Here is a 17,489-nt window from a genome sequence, read left to right on the forward strand (position 1 = left end):
GCCCAGAAACTTCAGAGCCAGGGCTTTTATGCCCTGCACTGGCTCCTATTCGGCAGACTTCAATGCTTAGGACATACTCACACTGAAAATTATTCATTATTTATTGAAATTTGCATTTAAATTGGCATTCCGTATTTTTATTTACTAAATTTGACAACTTGGAAAGAAAGAACTCTAAAATAAGTGAAATAAAATTAGAAATAAAAAAAGAGCAAGATTCCTTGCTCTTCAGGAGTCTCAGCGGAGTAAACTGTTGTTGCTGTTGTTAGATTCAGTTAATTATAATCACCTTATAATTTTGTTCAAACGTACTGTCAATTGCTTTGCTGAAAGCAATGCCTGCATAGGTACCCTGACCTTCCTTACTTCTCCTGGAAATCGCGGTAGCTCGTGACACTGTTGACATCTTTCTTGAAATTCCATTCATCCTAATATGCTTGGGTTTCTTCCTGTTTCTCAAATTGCTTCTATCTAATGTTTTTCTCATCCATCATCTTCTGAAAATTGATATTACTGTAGGGTTTCTTTTTTTACTCTTCCCATCTTCTATCCAGAAGCAGACCAATGAGCAGAAAATTATCCAATTGAATGCCAACTTGCTAATTAATGATTTGCCAAATTTATTAAATTTAAAGATTTTAGTGTTAGTTCAGTTCAGTCGCTCAGTCGTGTCCAACTCTTTGCGATCCTATAAATCGCAGCACACCAGGCTTCCCTGTCCATCACCAACTCCCAGAGTTCACTCAAACTCACATCCATCGAGTCAGTGATGCCATCCAGCCATCTCACCCTCTGTTGTCCCCTTCTCCTCCTGCCCGCAATCCCTTCCAGCATCAGTCTTTTCCAATGAGTCAACTCTTCTCATGAGGTGGCCAAAGTACTGGAGTTTCAGCTTTAAAATCATTCCTTCCAAAGAACACCCAGGGCTGATCTCCTTTAGAATGGACTGGTTGGATCTCCTTGCAGTCCATGGAACTCTCAAGAGTCTTCTCCAACACCACAGTTCAAAAGCATCGGATTAGGGACCTCATTTTGTTTATTCCTATTTGTCAAACTTTTAATATTTTTAAGATTCTTTCATAAAATTCTTTGAGTATCTCCACCAGCAAATGGCATACAATATTTAATATATAAAGTGTTCATTCCTATTGTGTTTTATTTCATTTTTCTACTTAACTCATGCTAAACACATGGTCCTTTCAGGATTATAATCATCCCTCCCAGATATCTTTACTTCCAGTACACCTAGTCTTGTAACAAGTTAGCTATATATGTAAGTATGTAATAAATATTCCTTCATTGCTCAGTTGGTAAAGAATCCACCTGCAATGCAGGAGACCCCAGTTTGATTCCTGAGTCAGAAAGATCCCCTGTAGAATGGATAGGCTACCCACTCCAGTTTTATTGGGCTTCCCTGGTGGCTCAGCTGCTAAAGAATCTGCCTTCAGGAGAGCCTGGAGAATTCCATGGACTGTATGGTCATTGGGTCACAAAGAGTCAGACACGACTGAGCGACTTTCACTTCACATGTATAAATATATATACAAATATATGCATATATATGTACATAATATATACATATATATATGACACTGTGAATATCACATAATATAAAAAAGGTGTGTATAATTTTTCTATATCTGTCATCATCAGTAACCAAAATCAATTAGTCTTACTCAAGTTGCTAAACATTTATGTTAAACCACATTAATTTAGCAAACTTGGCAAATTAGTCATTCAACCAATTGATTATTTGGCTAATTGGCTTTAGAAAAATTGATATTTCAACAAATAGTCTGCTTTCCTGTCATGTAATGCCTAAATTTCTTAAAGAGCCAAGTGCTGTGATTTACATTTACAGATTTTTACTCAATTCTTTTTGATTTAATGAGCATCTTTAATATTTCTGTTATAAGTAGTGCATATTTATGTGGTAAATCAATGTCCTAAAAAATACCACAGCAGTGAGATTTGTGATTTTAAATTGTTAACGTGGTGGTTTAGTTGCTAAGTCGTGTCCGACTCTTGAGACCACAAGGCCATGTAGCCTGCGGGCTCCTCTGTCCATCAGATCCTCCAGACAAGAATACTGGAGTGGGCTCCCACTTCCTTCTCCAGGGGATCTTCCTGACCCAGGAATCAAACCTGGGTCTCCTGCACTGCAGGCAGATTCTTTACCAACTGAGCTATGAGGAAAGCCCTGAATTGTTAACAAAAGAGACAATTAAAAATTATAAGTAGATGGAAGTTTATATAACCAAGATGTCAAATTGGAACCAGAAAAAGGGGTTATATGGCGTACATGACTAATGATTTATTAATAGACTCTATAGAATCTTTAAACCTTTACAATCCAGACTCATCATGGAACATGGACATGAGAAAACATGAAAAAGGAATCCTAACTACCAAATCACATGCTTTTGTAAATTTTTTTTAAAATCTAGCTCTAACCAAAAAACTGCCTATGGGGCAACGATCATGGCAGTATGACTTGTGCAGTCTCATAGGGACCCCCGCCCCACGTTTGCATTAGTGCTCTGCTGTCACCATCTTGAAATCCTTACTAATTTTTGAATGAAGAAGAATCCCTATTTTCATTTTGTCTGAGATCTCATGATTATGTAAATGGTCCTGCCTGCCCTTATGATTAAAAAAAAAAAAAAGGCAAGTTTTAAACTTGTTGATTCTTTGATTTAAACATAACCAGAAAAGGGGATAACTTTTGCGTAACTGGAAGGAATAAGGAAGTCACTGGCTTGGAAAATGAGCTGTGTGTTGAACCCTGATTTTGAATCTAGACCGAACTGTGAAGGATGATGAACAAAATGAAGTGCCTACAAAACAGTAATTTGCCTTCAACAATTATTCAGTGTAATAGGTATAAGAAGACAGCAGTAATTTTTAAAAAATCTCTTTTCTTATAGAATTTACATTTTTAGTGGAAACAGACAATAAAATAAATGAGTAAAATATAATTTATAATGTTTTAGAAAATAATACAGGCTAGAGAGAAAAAAATAAATCAGGGAAGAATAGAATTATGTGTGTGTGAGTGTAGGATGTAATGGAGTTTTAGATAGGATGAATAGGAAGTTGTCACGGAGAAAGTGAATTTTGAGTGAAGATCTCAAGGTCTGAAGTGAGTAGCTTAGCCACATGGACATCTGGGAGAAGAGCTTTCTAGGCAACTGGGAGAACAAATGCCAATGGGTAAGGAGGGAGCGTGTCTGGTGTGTTTGGGGCAGGAAAGCAAGAGTGGCCCGACTGGCAAGAACAAGCAGGGTGCTGGAAGATGTGAGAAGCAGTGAGAGGAGGGACAGGTCATGGAGGATCATTGCTTTGACTCTGAGTGAGATGGGAATCCACTGTAGAATACTGAGCTGAAATGTGACATGGGTTCCAATTTATGTTTTCAACACTTAGCTGCTATTTTGTTACACTGGGGCAAAGGCAGATGCAGGGAGATCACTTAGATGGCTAGGGCAAGTGACCTGGGCAAGCAAGGGCTAGCTTGGACCAGGAGGGGAACAGTGTTGGTGGTGCAAAGGGGTCAGATTCTGGATATATCTGAGAGCTGGGTTAACAGGATTTGTTGACAGGGAGCGGAGAGTAAGAGACAAAAAGAAAAGTCAAACATGACTGCAAGGGTTTGGGTCTTAATGCCCAGGGATATGGGGGCCATTAACTGCTGGGGAAGAATGTGGAAGGGGTGGATTTGAGAGAGTGCATCAAGAGCCCATGTTTTTTTAAAAACAGTGAGACCAACTGTGATCACCTAGAGAGTAGACTATAGATGGAAACATGAAAAGATCTGAAGCCTGAGCCTTGGAAAACGCCAATGCTTATTAGTAGGAAAGAAGAAAAACAAAGCTGACTGAGGATGAGTGGTCAAAGAGGGCACAAAAAAAATCAGGTGAGAGTATTGTCTGGGAAGCCAAGTGGAGATGTTAAGGAGGAAGAAGTAATAACCACCAATTGTTGCTGCTATGTCAAGCGAGAAGATACGGAGAATCGCCTTTGGATTGAACAATGTGAAGCTTATTGGAGACTGATAAGAGCAGTTTCAGTAAACTGCTGGGGGTGAAATCCTGATTGGAGTGGTTCCTGAAAGAATAGGCAGGAATTGGAGATCATCTTAGAGTCTCAATAACCTAGAAAAGTTGGGGAATCAATAGCCCAGGGTTAAATAAAGTCACTGCAGCGAGCCGGGGTGTTGATCTTAAACTGAAATGAAATAAATGAGAATGATGCTTTTTTTTTTTCTCCAGTTACTTGAAGTGTGCAGATGCAGACTTTCTGAGCAGGCAACTTTGGGCAAACTAGTGGTTTTACTCTCTAGACTTGAAGTCACTTTCCTACAATAAGATGACACTGTCAGCAGCAGCATTCTCAGATAAAAAGTCAGGAAACTAGAAAGATGTTAAGATGTAGAGAGGCTCTAAAACTTACTGATGAACAAGGCTTTGTTCTCAGATAAGCCTGTGGGTTTGGTTTTTGTTGCCTTGGGAATTTGGGGGTCTGTTGTTTGAAGTAGAGAGTTGTTATTTGGGGAGCACTCTTATTTCTCCCTTTTAAAAATAGCATCCCAATTTCTCCTTTGTGGAATGATTTCTCTCTTATTAGAGATAGTCTGTTGAGTCAAAGTGTGTTTGTGTGTGTGTGTGTATGTGTGGAGGGGGGCAAGGGGTGGTAATGATCCAGAGTAAGCCAATCAGATTCTCTCAGGAGCTTGACTCTTGACCAGAGGAACACGCGTAAATGCTGGAGTTTGTCCTTTGCCTTGGAAGTGACCTGAACAGACTATTCACGCAAGGACTGTTTCAGAGGGTTTTTCCCTTGCAGTCTTAGAAAATGCCTTAGTTTCTCCCTGTTTTCCACATTTTGATTTGCGTGGTGTTTCCAATGATAATGTGAGTTTTAGATATTCTTCCTATAAATTTCCATAGTGCTATAGTTTGCCAATCAGGTACTATTGTTTGTAACCTCCCCAAAATTCTAACTAAGAAAAATATTGATAAATCATGCTTTTCGAGAGGGATGGAGAAGTTTTGTGTTCCCTCTCTTTATTTTCCTTATTTGGCAGCATGGAAAAGCTCTGACATTGTAACCACTATGCAATATTTGATAAAAAGGCATGTTCACCTGTGTAAAAGAAAAACTCTAGATTAGCCATTCTTAACCTTTTTGGTACCAGGGACCGGTTTCATGGAAGACAATTTTTACACAGACTCGGGGCAGGGGGCTGGTTTTCGAATGATTCAAGCACATTACATTTATTGTGCACTTTATTATTCTTTCACCAGCTCCACCTCAGATCATCAGGAATTAGATCCTGAAGGTTGGGGGCCCCTGAGCTAGATGTTTATAGCTAGCTAGCAGTGTCATCGTTGTCTTCTATGGCAAAAGTACTTTTTTCTTGAACAAATTTTGGAAAACAAACAGCATTAGTAATAGTAAATGAGCCATATTGGCACCTAGCTATATGAACTGATAGTAGAAATTAGCCCAACATCATGGCTCAAATGTTGGTTCTGCATGCTTATTTTTATTATATATGAACTGAAAGAAACAAACCATCTTATAAGAGTATAACTTGTTTGAAATGGCCAGAAAATGCAGCACTGGGTGAAATGATTTAGTAAGGTGACAATGTTCTCAGAGGGATGAATCACTTGGTAATTCTGCATTTTTCCAAAACCCTATGTAAATTGACATCTGGAAGTTATATTGAGCCTTATTTTTTTAGACACTAAGTTATTAACCCTCCCTTCCTCAAATAACTATCTATAAGGTAGGATAATCCTAGCTGAGAAAATTTTTTCTAGTACAAAACTGAAAACATGTCAACCACCTATGAGCCTTTGCCAAAAGGTAATAACATGTTTTGAGGCAGAAAAGGAGCTATTGATCCTGACTTTATATTATGAAATGTTTTGCAGTATTTCCTGATCAAGTAGGTGCTAGTGGTTTGTAATTTGCCCCAATGCCCTCTTCCCTCTCTTTAAAAATAAATGGCAAATAAGGTTGAGTGAGATAAAAACCTGGAAAGGAACAAAAATCCAGTGTCAGTCGTGGTAGCAAATGAGGGGAAGGGAATAGGAGATGAGTTTGGAGAGAGAGGCAAATCAGAAAGGATTTTTGGGACTCAAGTAAGGAGGTGTCCAGCTTGAAGTGGAGGTAGGTGACTTGCTTGACCCATCTTTCAGAAAGTGCACGGTAGCTCCTCTGTGTGAAGGAATTGGAGACAAGGAGGGAAACGAGACCAGTTTACCAGTTTGGGATGCTATTTTAGTGGTCTAAACTAGAGATGGTAAAGATGGAACTAGAATGGCAGGATTGGAATTGTTAAAAAGTGGGCAGATTGTTGGATATGGGTTGGAGATAGTACTGCTATTAGCTTGTGGAATTATATTTTGGAGTGGATTGACGGGGTAAGGGAAATCTTCGCTACTCTGGGTTTTGAATGTTAATTGGTAGATGGTGGTGCCATTTACTATGAGGTGGAAAGGCTGGAGCAGGTTCTGTTCTGGGGGAGGGGATGTATACTCCTATTGGTCCAACTTGAGTTCAAGGCACCAGTTAGGGGAAGGGCTGCTTAGAGGCTAAGGGCAGGCTTGGGAGGCAGAGTGCCTGGGCTCCCTTCTGCCCTCTGCCACTCGGTCCTGGGAAGCCTGGAACAAGCTACCAAACAGTCTTGTGCTTCAGGTTTCTTTCTTCTTTCTTTTTTTTTTTTTGTAAAATGAAAATAACACAACTTACCTGATAGTGTTCTTTTGAGAAATAAATGATTTACTAAATAGCATTGTGCTAGCATGTGATAAGCTCTCAACAAATGCTAACTATCCTTACAAACTAAATGTAAATGTGAAGTGAACAAATGTGGAATTATTCAGCAGCATGTAGATAGAATTTAAATCCACAAGAATGGCTGAGATCCTTGAGGGCAGATGTTCATGAATTTGATTGGGAAGAAATTACATCTTTATTTTCACTTTCCTTTAAGTGAAAATTTGCATTTTCTTCAATTATTAATGTGGACAACAAACCAGAGTATTGTTATCAGTATCTTCAATTTGTAACCCAAGGAAAGCATAGATATTTTGATATTTTCATGTTATTACAGTTGTTGGTGATATCATATTATCATTTATGCCCATCACTTCTTAAGGGAATTATTAAACCCACAATAAGACCAACATGACTACATTTTGTCTCAGACACTTGTACATTTAATATGATGGGATGCAAAGGCTACAATGGTGGTTTTTTAATAGACTACTTTTAAGAGTAGTTTTAGGTTCACAAAATAGAGTGGAAGGTACAGGGATTTCCCACATACCCCTGCCCCTCCATATGTCATGTCTCCCCTGTTACCAACATTCCCCATCAGAGTGATGCATTTGTTACAATTAATGAACCTACATTGGCTCATTGTCACTTGAAGTCGGTAGTTTAGGGTTTCACTCAAGGTATTAACTTTCTGTGGACTTGGACAAATTTTTAATGACAGGCACACACCACTAAAGTTTTGCACAGAGTAGTTTCACTGCCATACAAATCCTCTGTACTCCTGTTCATCCCTCCCTTTCCCCAATCCCCAAAACACCATTGATTATTTTACCGTCTCCATAGTTTTGCCTTTTTCAGAATATCATATAGTTGAAATCATACAGTATGTAGTCAGATTGTTTTCTTTCACTTGGTAATGTGAATTTAAGTTTCTTCTGTGTCTTTCTATGACTTGATAGTTCATTTCTTTTGAGCACTGAATAATATTCTGTTGTCTAGATGTACCATGCTTTATTTATCCATTCACCTAGTAAAAGGCATCTGTGTATTAGTCACTCACTCATGTCTGACTCTCTGTGATCCCGACTGTAGCCCACCAGGCTACTCTGTCCAGTGGAATTCTCCAGGCAAAAATACTGGAGTGGGTTGCCATTTCCTTCTCCAGGGGATCTTCCCAACCCAGCGATTGAATCTGGGTCTCCTGCATTGCAGGCAGATTCTTTACCGTGTGAGCCGCTAGGAAAGCCAAAAGACATCTTGATTGCTTCCAGGTTTTGGCAGTTATGAATAAAGATGCGGTAAACATTGTGTGAAGGTTTTTATGTGGGTATAAATTTTCAGCTCCTTTGGGTAGATACCAAGGAGTATGATTGCTAGATCACGTGGTAGGAGTATGTTTAATTTTGTAAAAAAAATATCAAACTGTTTCCCAAAGGGACTGAGTTCCTATCAAGAATGAGTGAGGGTTCCTGTTGCTCCACGTCTTCCCCAGTATTTGGTATTGTCAGTGCTCTGGATTTTGACCATTCTGTTAGGTGTGTAATGCTGTCATAATTGTCTGAACATGCATTTCCCTGATGACAGATAATGTAGAACATCTTTTTCATATGCTTATTTCCCAGCTGTGTTATCTTCTTTGGGGGAGTATGTGTTAAGGTTTTTGGCCCATTTTAAAATCAAGTTGTTTGTTTTCTTATTGTTGACTTTTAGGAGTTCTTCGTATATTTTAGATTATTCATACTTCATTGGAAATATCTTTTGCGAGTATTTCCTCCCAATCTGTGGCTTAACTTTTCGTTCCCTTGGCAGTGTCTTTTGTGATGCAGAAATTTTAAATTTGTATGAAGTCTAGTTTATCAGTTAGTTCTTTTGTGCCTCCACAGTGTTTAAATTTTTAAAAAATTCTTGCAAACAGCAGGCTTTTTCATGCAAGGAAATCTCAAGAGGAAGAGCTAAGATATTCCCAAAACTTGGATTTGCCATTTAACAAAATGCTTTTCCTAACATCCTATAAACTAAAGAGAGAATTTAGTTTAACAATGTTCACTGAAAATGTTCAGGTTGGCTTTTGGACTGAAACAGAAGAGAAATTGTAGGAAGAGTTCATCCAATTAAGGACATGACAACTGGTTGACCCTCCAGCTGAACCTGGGCAACCTGAGGCTCCTCATCCCCACCCTATCTTTGGAATATACATTCTGCCCACTGTTCCCACTGTAGGAGCCATTTTCAAGGACATCGTAAATTTGAGAAAATAAGGTGTTGAGACCATCTGGACCCAATATATGACTGAACCCAGTTAAGGCCTCCACATAAACTTTTAAGATTGGGGGGTGGCAAGTCCGTAAATCTACTTGTCTTGCAGCCACCCAAGATAAGCCTCACATGTAAACGCCTTTTCTTGTTAAACTGTCCATGTATCAGTCTGGAGGGATCTACCTTTTTCCTCAGTCTTTCCTTGCCCTCCTTGAATGGGGGCCAGTTTCTGATTTCACCCGGTTAACTCCCAAGGTTTCAGACCAACAGAAATCTAGGAAACATTCTAATGCCAGATATTTTGATACATTGTAGAATTATCAAAATATCTTAGCATTTTGAAATAAGCAATAGAGGAATTGACAGCCCCAGCATTCTCCTTGCATATGCACCTGGAAGAAGAATTCTTATTTTATGAGTCTCTTTTGGAAACCATCAGGGCTTTGGACATGTTAGAAATGGTGAAAGGTTGTTTTATTGCTCTGTTTTTTGAAACATTATTTTTCCAAACAAATCTTCAACTGGAAAAAAGACTTGTACTTCTTACATCAGGGGTCCCCAAACCCCAGGCCACAGACCAGTAACCAGTCGATGACCTGTTAGGAACTGAGCCACACAGCAGAAGGTGAGCAGCAGGAAAGTGAACAAAGCTTCATCTGTGTTTACAGCTCTTCCCCACTGCACACATTACCACCTGAGCTCCATCTCCTGTCAGATCAGCCATGGCATTAGATTCTCATAGGAGTGCGAACCCTGCTGTGAACTATGCATGGGAGGGATCTAGGTTGAGACTGCCTGTGAGAGTCTGATGCCTGATGCTCTGAGATAGGGCTGAGGCCCTGGTGCTGGCCCTGGGGAGCATGTGCAAATAGATCAGCATTAGCACAACAGGCAGAATGCTCTTGAATCGTCCCCAGATCAGTTTCCTTGTCCCCAGTCTCTGGAAAAATCATCTTCCACGAAGCCAGTCCCTTGTGCCGAGAAGGTTGGGGACCACTGCCTTTCCTGACCGGTCCCAGCAAGGCTTGGTAATGTATCTGGTGTTGCTACCTTAACAGAAAAGGAAGCATCTCATGATATCATCACTTCTTGTTTTCTACACAGACAAGCACTGGGAATGTAAACCCTTCTTGATGTCTTGTGAGAACCTTTGCCAACCACCACCAAAGTCATCAGTATTACCCTCTGATAATCCCTCTGAATCATTGAATTTAAAAAATTGCCAATAAGAGGACCAGGATATTGAATTTATGTTTACCAAATAGTTCACTGGCTTTCCCAGAGAGCAATACCTAAGTGCTTCTTTGAATTAAGGACAGTTGCTTTAATTTTTCTGAAAAAAAAAAAAGAAAGAAAGAAATTCCACAGTCAGAATACCTTGAAAAGAATGATTTATCCATGTGCTGCCTTACCTGGGAGGTAAGAGAGAAAGTTTTCATTTGAATGAGATAAAGTTTTCATTTCAAGCCTATTATGTTTTCTACTTAAAAAAATATATTGTAAGCTCTCTAGGATTAGCAGCTGATTGGGAAGACCAGAATAGAGGCTGACATCCTTTCCAAACTGAAATGCTAAAGGACACGCTTTACTCTGAGATGGTTATCAATTTTTCTAAAAAAAGAAATCCATGAACACCTAGGAACTACAGAGGACTCCTTCAGAAGTTACTTCTATCTTGATGGTATTAAATCTGAACCACAGATCTAAAACCCTGTTCTTCCTGATATAAATTCTATTAAAGATTTTGTCCTAGCTTACAGTCTTTGATCTTGGGACTGAATCTTATTATAGTTAAACACAAAAAACCTTTGAGAATTCTGGTGTTCTTTGAGATAAGACTCTTTTTGGCCTTTTAAAGTGAGGTAAAGAAGCTTTAACTCCATTTTCAAAAATATATATACCTTAACCAATCAAGATTTTCAATACTTGCAACCATTAAAACAAATATTTGAAATTGAAGGAATTTCTGACATACCATACCATGTAATATATATGATATGTTGTCCTGTTGAAAACCATCTCACAATTTGATGTCATTTTACAAGTTAAGAGATAACTTGAATAAGCCTTTACACTGATATTTTAAAATAATAATACATGACACTTACCTGTATTTGAAATGCATTGGCTTATTTCTGTGTTAATATAATGAATGAATAATATCATTCATTTATTTGGAAATATCTTATAATTATATTTCAGCATAGTTTCCTGTGTAATTCTAAAATGTTTATTTTTTGCATTTAAATATGGGAGAGAATTCATAGGCTTCACTTTACTGCTAAAAACAGTTAAGAACCCTTGATTTAGGGAGAGGTTACAGGTAAAGAAAAAAAACTAAGTCACGTGATTAGGATTTGAGAACTAACAATTAGATGTCTAGAGGAAGAGAAGATGGCCTTCCCTAGTGGCTCAGTGGTGAAGAATCCACCTGCCAATGGAGGAGACATAGATTCAATCCCTGGGTTGGGAAGATCTCCTGGAGAAGGAAATGGCAACCCACACCAGCATCCTTGCCTAGGAGGTCTCATGGACAGAGGAGCTTGGTGGGCTACAGTCCATGGGATAACAGAAGAGTTGGACTTGACTTAGTTACTAAACAACAACAACAAGAGACATTAGCAAACAGACGGAAAGAGAGCAGCCATAAGTTAGGAGGAAAATCGGACAGTTTTGTAGAATGGAAATCAAGGAAAGAATGTGTCTAAGGAAGGAGAGTGGTCACTTATTACAATGTTACCAAGAGGTTGATTAGTTTCCCTTGACCTTGACATGAATAGCTTCATTGGAATGTAATTTCCATGAGTAAATGAGTGGCAGGTGAAGCAGTGGAGACAGTACCTATAGACAACTCAGTGATGAAGCAAGCCTTCCTCACTGTGAATGGGAGCAGAGAAATGGGGTAGTTCCTGGGATCTGTGATCAAGACATGGTTTTATAAAAGAGGGGACCTACTTGGCTAAATAACTGTGCTGCTAGGGAGAAACTTCAAATGAAAGAGAGGGGGACAAATGCAGGAAGGCAATCACTGAAAAAGAGAAGCACAGAGCAGAGACAGAGGAAAGGCTGGACACGTGAGTCCAGGTTCAGGAAGGCTGATAGGTTTAGTGATGAGTGATGAAGGTGTTTTTTCTATGATCCAGTGCATGTTGGCTATTTGATGTCTGGTTCCTGTGCCTTTTCTAAATCCAGCTTGAGCATCTGGAAGTTCACAGTTCATGTACCGTTGAAGTTTGGCTTGGAGGATTTTTTGCTAGCATGTGAAATGAGTGCAATTGTGCAAAAGAATTCCAGAAAAAGCAAGAGAATTCCAGAATAACATCTACATTTGCTTTATTGATTATGCCAAAGCCTTTGACTGTGTAGATCCAACAAACTGTGAAAAATTCTTAAAGAGATGGGAATACCAGACCACCTAACCTACCTCCTGAGAAATCTGTATGCAGATCAAGAAGCAACAGTTAGAACTGGAGATGGAACAATGGACTGGTTCCAAATAGGAAAAGGAGTACATCAAGGCTGTGTATTGTCACCCTGCTTATTTAACTTACATGCAGAGTAAATCATGCGAAATGCTGGACTGGATGAAACACAAGCTGGAATCAAGATTGCCGAGAGAAACATCAATAACCTCAGATATGCAGATGACTCCACCCTTATGGCAGAAAGAAAAGAGGAACTAAAGAGCTTCTTGATGAGAGTGAAAAAGAGAGTGAAAAACCTGGCTTAAAACTCAATATCCAAAAAACAAAGATCATGGCATCCAGTCCCATCATGTCATGGCAAATAGATGGGGAAACAGTGGGAACAGTGAGAAAGTTTATTTTGGGGGCTCCAAAATCACTGCAGATGATGACTGCAGTCATGAAATTAAGATGCTTGTTCCTTGGAAGAAAAACTATGACAAACCTAGACAGCATATTAAAAAGCAGAGACAGGACTTTGCCAATAAAGGTCCTTCTAGTCAAAGCTATGGTTTTTCCAGTAGTGCATGGATATGAGAGTTGGACTATAAAGAAAGCTGAACGCCAAAGAATTGATGCTTTTGAACTGTGGCATTGGAGAAGACTCCTGACAGTCCCTAGGACTTCAAGGAGATCAAACCAGTCAATCCTAAAGGAAATCAGTCCTGAATATTGATTGGAAAGACTGATGCTGAAGCTGAAGCTCCAATACTTTGGCCACCTGATGTGAAGAATTGACTCCTTGGAAAAGATCCTGATGCTGGGAAAGACTGAAGGCAGGAGGAGAAGGGTATGACAGAGGATAAGATGGTTGGATGGCATCACCAACTTGATGGACATGAGTTGGAGCAAGCTCCAGAAGCCGGTGATGGACAGGGATGCCTGGTGTGCTGCAGTCCATGGGGTCACAAAGAGTCGGACACAACTGAGTGGCTGAGCTGAACTAATGAGGGTGCTTGTCTGATTGCTGTTCCTTGATGAAGCATGAAGCAATGTTGTCAGTTCAGGAAAGGAGGGTAAAATAGGCATTTTAGGGGAGTGGGCAATGTATAGACTAGAAAAGCATAGGAGGGTTCTTGGGCAGTGAAAAGTGTTCATTGAGATTTGTGATCATTACTTGTTTTCAGAATTTTACTTTGAAAAATTTCAAACATATCTGAAATAAGTATTTACATCCCCTTCCCTTAGATTAACATGTTCTTTCTCTCTCTTCATATTTAATATATATACATTTCTGTTGTTGAACTGTTTGAGAGTCAGTTGCAATGTGACAGGCTTCCCTGGTGCAGTGAAGAAGCTGCCTGTAATGCAGGAGGCCTGGGTTCAGTCTCTGGGTCAAGAAGATCCCCTGGAGAAGGGAATGGTAACCCACTCCAGTATTCTTGCCTGAAGAATTCTATGGACAGAGGAGCCTGACCTCAGTCCATGGGGTCGCAAAAGAGGCAGACAACTGAGCAACTAACACACACACTATAACGTGACACTTTGCCCCTAAATGCTTCACTGGGGAACAAGGTCTTTCTGCTTGAATACAAAGGTAACAGTCAGGAATTTTAACAGTGATACCACAGTTCATTTTCCAAGTTTTCTAATTGCCCTAATAATGTTCTTAATAGTTGTGTTTTGTGTGTTTACACATCGCTTTAAATACTCATGTCTCTTCATTATCTTTTAACATGGAATGGTTCCTGACTTTTGTTTCTTTCCTTCTTTCTTTTTTTAGTCTTTCATTCTTTCTTGACATTAATGTTTTTGATAAGGTCATGCCAGTTAGTTTTGAGAGTGTTGTTATTGCTGGTTTAGAGTGAAACTTAGAGAAGGGTTGTGTGATTTTCCGCAGCAAAATTCAGGTGTTCAGGTGCACACAGGGAGGAAGCCCTCAGGGTAACTAGGTTTAATCCGGACTGTGTGTGATTAGAAAAAAAAGAAGAGAGAAGTTCAGGGTCATTATAAGGGAGTTTTATTGATAAACCATGATGGTTTATCAATAAACGGGTAGAGATAGAGATATAGAGATCAATAAACGGGTAGAAATCAATAAGCGGGTAGAGAGGGAAGAGAGAATATGAAGGGAGTGTTGGATAATAATGATAAAAACTTCACCAATTGGCTGGAGGTCTCTACAAAGTCTCTAAAAAGTGAAAAAATTATATCAGGAACATAGGAAATGCAGCTGGTCAGTGAAAACATCTGTGCTTTTTCATGAACTAGGTCTGCTGAAAGCCCAATGCTTATGGATGGGGTAAAATATGGGAGATTGATCCCATACACAAAATTGTTTTATGAGCCCCATTACTAGGGAGAAAAGTAACAGCGTATATTTAAAGACTTGTAAAAGTCTTTTACTGTAACTGACTTTATGTCACACCTCAGAAGAGGAATGCCCATAGTTCTCATTCTTTATTATACTCCTAGCATCCTTAGCAGAAAGATGTGTTGTTGACAGTCTGTCATGTAGAACATTTAAGTGACTAATGAAGTCATATAGCTCAGTAATGTTAAAACTGGGAGGAGGACCAGAGCACTCACACACACACGGTATTAGCCTTGCTGCACCCTCCCCAAATCACATGATGTGTGTGTGCATGCATGCTAAGTTTCGTCCCACTCTTTCCAACGCTATGGACTGTAGCCTGCCAGGCTCCTCTGTCCATAGAATTCTCCAGGCAAGAATACAGGAGTGGGTTACCATTCCCTTCTCCAGGGGATCTTCCCACTCAGGGATCCTATATCTTCATCTCTTTACAGCCCCTGCATTGGCAGGCGGGTTCTTTACCACTAGCGCCATCTGTTGTTTAGTTGTTCAGTCGTGTCTAACTCTTTGCAACCCTGTGGACTGCAGCACGCCAGGTTTCCCTGTCCTTCGCATCTTCTGGAGATTATTCAAACTCATGTCCATTGAGTCGGTGATGCCATCCAACTGTCTCATCCTCTGTCATCCCCTTCTCCTCCCTTCAATCTTTCCTAGCATCAGTGTCTTTTCTAATGAGTCTACTCTTTGCAACAGGTGGCCAAAATATTGGAGCTTCAGCTTCAGCATCAGTCCTTCCATAGAATATTCAGAGTTGATTTCTTTTAGGATGGGCTGGTTGGATCTCCTTGCACTCCAAGGGACACTCAAGAGTCTTCTCCAACACCACAGTTCAAAAGCATCAATTTTTTGGCGCTCAGCCTTCTTTATGGTCCGGCTCTCACATCTATGCATGGCTACTGGAAAAACCATAACTTTAACTAGACAGACCTTTGTTGGCAAAGTGATGTCTGTGCTTTTTAATATGCTGTCTAGGTTGGTCATACCTTTTCTTCCAAGGAGCAAGCATCTTTAATTTCATGGCTGTAGTCACCATCTGCAGTGATTTTTGAGCCCAAGAAAATGAAGTCTCTCACTATTTTCCAGTGTTTTCCCACCTGTTTGCCATGAAATGATGGGACTGGATGCCATGATCTTCACTTTTTGAATACTGAGTTTTAAGCTAGCTCTTCCAGTCCTCTTTCACCTTCATCAAGAGCCTCTTTAGTTCCTCTTCGCTTTCTGCCATAAGAATGTTGTCCTCTGCATGTCTGAGGTTACTGATACTTCTCCCGCAATCTTGATTCCAGCTTGTGTTTCATCTAGTTCGGCATTTCACATGATTTACTCTGCATATAAGTTAAATAAGCAGGGTGACAATACACAGCCATGATGTACTCCTTTTCCTATTTGGAACCAGACCATTGTTCCATCTCCAGTTCTAACTGTTGCTTCTTGATCTGCATACAGGTTTCTCAGGAGGCAGGTTACTTGGTCTGGTATTCCCATCTCTCTAAGAATTTTCCAGTTTGTTGTGATCCACACAGTCAAAGACTTTTTAGAATAGATAGTGAAGCAGATACTTTTCTGAAATTCTCTTGCTTTTTCTACGATCCAACGGATGTTGGCAATTTGATCTCTGGTTCCTCTGCCTTTTCGAAATCCAGCTTGAACATCTGGAAGTTATCGGTTCTTGTACTGTTGAAGCCTAGCTTAGAGAATTTTGAGCATTACTTTGCTAATGTGAAATGAGTGCAATTGTGGAGTAGTTTGAAGATTCTTTGACATTGCCTTCCTTTGGGATTGGAATGGAAACTGACCTTTACAGTCCTTTACACTACTGAGTTTTCCAAATTTGCTAGCAGCTGTATTGCTGCCTAAGTCACCTGCACATCACACAAAGTGAAAGTGAAGTCACTTAGTCATGTCCGACTCTTTGTGATCCCATGGACTGTAGTCTACCAGGCTTCTCCATCCATGAGATTTTCCAGGCAAGAGTACTGGAGTGGGTTTCCATTTCCTTCTCCAGGGGATCTTCCCAACCCAGGGATCGAACCCAGGTCTCCTGCATTGCGGCAGATGCTTTACCCCCTGAGCCACCAGGGAAGCACACCACACAGGCTATTTGATGGACGTCTCTATTTCAATTACTCTATTTAGTGACTGTTATGCCACCAAAGCCCAACTTTGATATAAGAAGCTCTCTAGGAGGGATAAATTCTTAAAGCTGTGCCCTCCACAAATAATTTTAGAATACAAAGGTATAAAGTAACTGGAAGGCCCTTATTATCACTTAATTCTTGTGATCCCGGGCAGAAAGCCAAAGCATTTATAGATGTGATGAGTACCAGCTCCAGTATCAAAACTTTTACGAGCAACAATCCACCATGAGTGCAGATTCTATCTACCTTCATTCATTGGCTTTCTTCACTGTTATCACAAGCCAACATTCATTTGAACTATATGAGGCTCTATTTATGTATATATATATATGTATATATTTGTGAATACATATACATATATACATACACACACACATACGTGTGTATATATATATATATATATATATTTCTGGAGGAGGGCATGACAACCCACTCCAGTATTCTTGCCTGGAGAATCCCATGAACAGAGGAGCCTGGCAGACTACAGTCTGTAGTGTCACAAAGAGTCAGAGATTGCTGAAGTGA

Source organism: Oryx dammah, unplaced genomic scaffold, assembly GCF_014754425.2.
Source record: "Oryx dammah isolate SB20612 unplaced genomic scaffold, SCBI_Odam_1.1 HiC_scaffold_19, whole genome shotgun sequence".
In the NCBI taxonomy this organism is placed as follows: Eukaryota; Metazoa; Chordata; class Mammalia; order Artiodactyla; family Bovidae; genus Oryx; species Oryx dammah.